We start from the raw sequence: 5,959 nt of genomic DNA on the forward strand, positions 1-5,959 counted from the left end.
GATGGACTTCTAACAGTATATTCAAAAGGGTAACAAGATACAAAATAAAGGTACAATTTGTTAAAAAAATATTATAATATTTTCAGATAGTAGTACAATATGTTAAATACGATGGTTTCTTTTTTAAATAAACATTTTCTTATAATACAAAAAGACATTGCTTTATGTAATAAGATACAAAATAAAGGTACAATTTTTTTTACTTTTATAAAGATCGAGAGGCATATTTAATGTATTATTTTTGTTATTTTTATATATTTTATATGTTATTTTTATTATATAAAATAAATATTTATCTAATAAAAAAACATAATTATTTAGTAAAATTCAAAACATCTATTCAAAACATTAAATTAGTTTGTATTTGTTAATGAAAAAAGTTTGTTTTTATTAAGCTATCCAATGATTTAAGAGAGATTAAACTAAAAACACTTAATGATAAATATTTTTGTAGTAACACTATATTGGTAAATATTTTTCTCCACGACACTATTTTTGGAAAAAAAAACTCTGGAAAATGATTTTTTTTTGCTATTTTAATATATGTAAAAGGCTTTTTTTTTAATAGATGTGATTTTATTTTTATTGTTATCTTTATTTCTAATGAATGTAATTTTATTTTTTTGTTTAATATTTAATATTAATATAAATTTAATTTTACATACATTAATATCATTATTTTATTTGAAAATGGAGAAAATTGATAAACTAGAGAGTATTCTCTTGATGTTATGGAAAAGAGTAATGTGAAGACGCTAAAACGACACTATTGGGAAACTGATGAATTGCGATCCATACCTCGTAGTCTAAAGAATAGATCTTCTATCTCCTCGTCGTGCCCACACTTCCAAGACAACACCCAACATCATAACAGTGTCTTGAGCTTTTTCTAAGCTTACTTGGTTGGGGCAACGCCCCGTTCCAGCTACTTAAAAATTAGAATGCTCCAAACAATTAATGAATCTCCAAGACTAGTTTTCTCTTAGCTACACAAAAGGCGAGAAACAAATTTTTTTTATTTTTTATATGACGTTTATAGTATGTTGATGATAGACATTCAACCAACTAAATCCACGATCTGATTCCACCACCAAATAAGGATAAGAAGATCATCGTTCACATCTGAATTTAGTTATGCCTTTTTCACGAAGAAAATTGTCACGGCCTTCACAAGAAATAATATATAAGATATATAAACGAAAGCTTTAACAACTCTCTGGTGCTCCCTACATTCTCTCAAGCCACCAGATTTCATTATTTATAAATTGAGGTTTATCATGTATTTGACCCGAATTCACGTGTATGGGTCTCACCAAACCCAAATATTCCTTAAATGGATTACAACATCTCATTATAAATAACAAATTAATTTCACCAAATATTTGATACGAAAATCCTATAAAGGGATATACTATTAATTAATATATGATTTCTTTAAAAAAGATATATATTATTTATAATTAAAAAACAATTTTGTAATAAAAAAAATAAACTGTTCATGGGTCTCGTTAAACCCAAATAGTTTTTAAACCGGGTTATAACATCTCATTTATTTGTAAAACCTTTTTATCATCAAATACTAAGTATATTATTAACTTATGTACAATAAATAATATTAAAATTCAAAAAATATATAAATAATATAAACGAATAATGTAAAACCCTCATAATACGGGGGGATAAAAGCTAGTATATTAATATATATATAGATATAAATAAAAGTTGTTATAAATCCTAGAAAATCTTAATTATTTTATAGAGTTATGAAATGATACAAACCCTAACACTAATTATTTATTAAATTATTTTCATATAAGAACATTATATTTAAGATTATCGCCATCAATGTCATCGTCGTCATTATCGCTATCAAGCCTACATCTGAATCTCGGTCTATCGTCGTCCTCGTGGTCGCGCCTGAAGCCCGGTGTGCTCGCTTCATGGTTAGAACGTGATGGTGGTTTTTTGTGTTTTTTATTGCCACGTAAATTATAAGATTTAACCATCGCCTGTTAACACGCTAATGACGTTGGATATATTTCTACATTTTATCATTTGTACAAACTCGTTGTAATGGTGGTGGTTTTTGTGTTTTTTTATTGTACAACGTCGTCTTTGTCCTCGCGGCCACGCCTAATTTCCGATTTGCTCGCTTCATTGTCATAGTGCGGTGTTGGTTTTTTGTGCTTTTTATCGTCACATAATCTTAAGATTTAATTATCGCATGTTAGCACGTTGGTGACACTGCCATTTAGATAGATTTCAATATTTTGTTATTATTTGTACAAACTTGTTGTAATGGCTATATATATATACATGTATATAAAAGAGTTCAAATAAAAAATAATTGTTTTGTGAGAAGTGTAGGAAACCTTAAAAATAAAGTAAACCACTCAAATAAGAAACTATAACATGTAAATAGAAAACTATGCAACTTTTAGAAACTATCAATCTCAACCACTAGATCTTAGATCTAAGGGTGTATATTTATTCTTATGTTTCTCATAAAACTATTGTTTTTTATATTAACTCTACCCTATATATATATATATATATATATATATATATATATATATATATATATATATGGGAGGGTTATCTAAAAATAAGTAGTTTCCTAGAAAGACTAAGAATAAATCATAGCCATTGGATCATATCAATCAATAGTTGAGATTTAAAATTACAAAAAACCGTCATAGTTTCCTAGAATTACTCTTTCACCATTATAACCGACATAGTTTCCTAGAATTATTCTTTCACCATAGGTTTTAATGCCAAATGTCAAAATTCTATTGGTTCTTACCATTCATAGGAAACAACTTCTTTTTATTTGAACCCTTATATATATATATATCGTTTATTTACATTGTTTCGTTATAATTTTTTAAATCAGGCTGATTGTTGATACCGAAAATTAATAAAAATATCTTTTTTTAATAAAACAACAAATTAAAAAGAATAATCAAAATAAATAAATTAAATTGAAACTAAAATAAACATAAAAAAATAGAAAAACATGTCTTTTCAAAAAACACATATATGAGAAGGATAAAACTAAATGCCACAGTTAGACAAAAGATAAAGAAACATATCTTATTAAAAACACATATATGCCACGTATGTCACGGTTATGCCGGTTTTCTAACCACACCTCCCTTCGGTGTGATTAGATAAGCACTTAAATAATTTGTATCGTTTTTTGAAACATTAACTTTAACCGCGTATGTCTTTTAAAGGCTTTGACCATATCTGTTAATGTTATTACAATTTCCCAATAAAAACGAAATATCCAGATTTGATATTTATTAAACTTTATAAAAAGACTATAATCAGTTATTATAGTTGCATTATCCAAACGTATTAATTATTTCTTCCTCTATCAACGTAACTGCCTCCTTATAAAACCCGACGACTCACTTCCGGTCACAATATTATTCCTTTCCCATGTCTCGTCTACTCGCCGGAAATAATTCAACCACCACGCCACCGCCGGATCCCAGCAACTCCGACAACGACTTCGTGGTCATCCTCGCCGCCTTCTTATGCGCCTTAATCTGCGTCCTGGGTCTCATCGCCGTTGCCCGGTGCACCTGGATCCGCCGGATCTCCGGCGAAATAACAGTCTCCGGCACCGATCAGTCTCTACCCGCAGCTGCAAACAAAGGGTTAAAAAAGAAGGTCCTGAAACAGCTGTCGAAGCTCACCTACTCGCCGGAATTGAAAGTCTCCGATTGTGCAATCTGCTTGTCGGAATTCAACGCCGGCGACGAGATTAGAGTGTTGCCGCGGTGTGGACATGGGTTCCATGTCACGTGCATTGACACGTGGTTTGGAGCTCACTCCACGTGTCCTTCTTGCCGCCAAATTCTGGTTCCGGCGGGTTGTAAGAAATGCGGTGAGTTGACGGGATCTAGGATTCCGGCTGCCGGAGAAGGAGAAACAAGTGGTTCGGTTAACAGGTTCTTGCCGTAATTAGATATTGGATTTGATTTTTTTTAGTTTGTAGTTAGGGGTATAAGTGTAAAATTGAAATGATATTAATAACTTGTGTATATCTTAGATTATTGTTTTCTGGTTATAATTGAGCTTCAGGTAGAAGCTGGATAATAATAAAAATTAAAATAATATTAATATTAATATTAATATTAATAATATTAATATTAATATTTATAATATTAATATTAATATTAATTATAATACTACTAAACTGGAACTTGGGATCCAATGCTCTGTGAATGTAGTTTGATGTTGTGTGTCTCTTGCAAGTGCACAAGCTAGCAAAGAATGACATAATTTAGTTTTATGTTTGATAATAGCTATACAGTATTTAATATAGTTGTATAATTAATAGACGATTCGGTATGATTATTTTTAATCAAATTATAATAAAATATTATCTCGAAACATGCTTAGCATAATGAATTCGTCGGTTTCGAAAATCACTTTTATTTAAATTAGTTAATTAAAGTGCTTTTGTTTAAACCAAATATATTAAAAATGATCGACTTACCACAAATTGAATTTTCATAATTAACTTAAATTGCAAAGTCTGAACATTAAAACGTTGCATTGAGTTTATCTAAGAGTAATTTTGTTATGACCCGTGCTAGTGGGCTCATCCTACCAGCCCAGACCTGTACTAGTGGGCCCATCCTACCAGCTCATGTTAAGAAGCCCAATGACTTAAGGGATCTATGGAAGCCATCACAGAATATATAAGCGTAAGAGAGGGAATGTTAAGGGCATGAATGAATATTGTAAGAATGTTTGGCTTCTTCTTCTCATCTCATACTCTATGAATCTGTTCTCCCATCTTTCTTCTAGTTCTAGTTTTGTATCAGTTTCGGTTTCTATCTTTATCTTGTAACCGTTCGGTTAAGACAATAGCTATTTGGTTAATTCAATAACAGTTTGATTTATTAATTCTCGTTGTGAAATAACCGTTCACAACATTATTGATCCTCGCTCATATGACTATGGATTTTTATACACCTGCTCCTCAGCCTCGATTTTTGGGTGCAAATCCGGCCCAATGGATCTCTACAGCCGAACACTATTTTGTTTCTAACGCCATATATGATGATGAGAGATATCCGTATATCATTGAGTTATTTGATGATGAGCCATTCTGGTGGTTCAATTCATGGCATAGGAGTTCAGACTTCTATCACCTGGAAGCAATGATTTTTCAGTTCGGTGTTAATTCTGTCGATCCAATTGCCATTGTGGCATGCTTAAACCACCAAACTCAAGCTATTCTTGATCCAATTCAAGAACCAGATCTGATTGATTCCAAGTTTGACGATGACAATTCCATTCGTTTACATCTGATCTGGCTAACTTTGTTATTACTGTCCTCCAGGTGTTTGATGAAATGCCATATAGTATTGCATCTGATATTGATAGTGAAGACAAGCAAACCAGCAATATATCAGATTATATTGTTATAATGGCATGTGTTATACCTTGTCTAAATGTTGTTGATTCCCTAATTGTGAACTCCTTTGCATTGAATCCGGGGTTGCTTGCGAATTATGTTCCGGTATCTTCTAGTAACTTTGGTTTTGATCCTGGTCCGCCTATTGTTAACATGCCTTATTCTACTCGCATTACTAGCCTTTTTTACCTGATTTCCCCAGCTTTGCTCGAGTCTCGTCATCCGACTTTCGTTAAAAGATTTTATTCTAATCGCAATAATTGCTTACCTGCCTCGGTCAATGCAACTTTGTTTGGTTCTAGTCATTTGAAATTTGATTCAATTTACTCTAGTAATGCTTCTTTTTTTATTAATAATGGCATTCATACTTTCAATTCCACTTTTGGTGTTGGTACCAATACAATTGATTTGAATTCTATTCACATACCGATTCGAACCAACGCGGATGAGCACCAATTTAAGTTTCAAGCAGGGGATACACGACTTACTTGGGAAGGAGGAACAACTGCTCTGTTTTATTAT

The 5,959-nt window shown here is 31.4% G+C and overlaps 1 pseudogene; it reads left to right on the forward strand.

Moving 5' to 3' along the window:
* The first annotated feature begins 3,444 nt into the window (after positions 1–3,444).
* LOC143636296 (RING-H2 finger protein ATL80 pseudogene) lies at positions 3,445–4,084 on the forward strand (annotated as a pseudogene).
* The last annotated feature ends 1,875 nt before the right edge of the window (positions 4,085–5,959 follow it).

The sequence above is a fragment of the Bidens hawaiensis genome, unplaced genomic scaffold, assembly GCF_021521415.1.
Source record: "Bidens hawaiensis isolate Kalapana, Puna unplaced genomic scaffold, B.hawaiensis_p1.1 tig00007858_1, whole genome shotgun sequence".
Lineage (NCBI taxonomy): Eukaryota > Viridiplantae > Streptophyta > Magnoliopsida > Asterales > Asteraceae > Bidens > Bidens hawaiensis.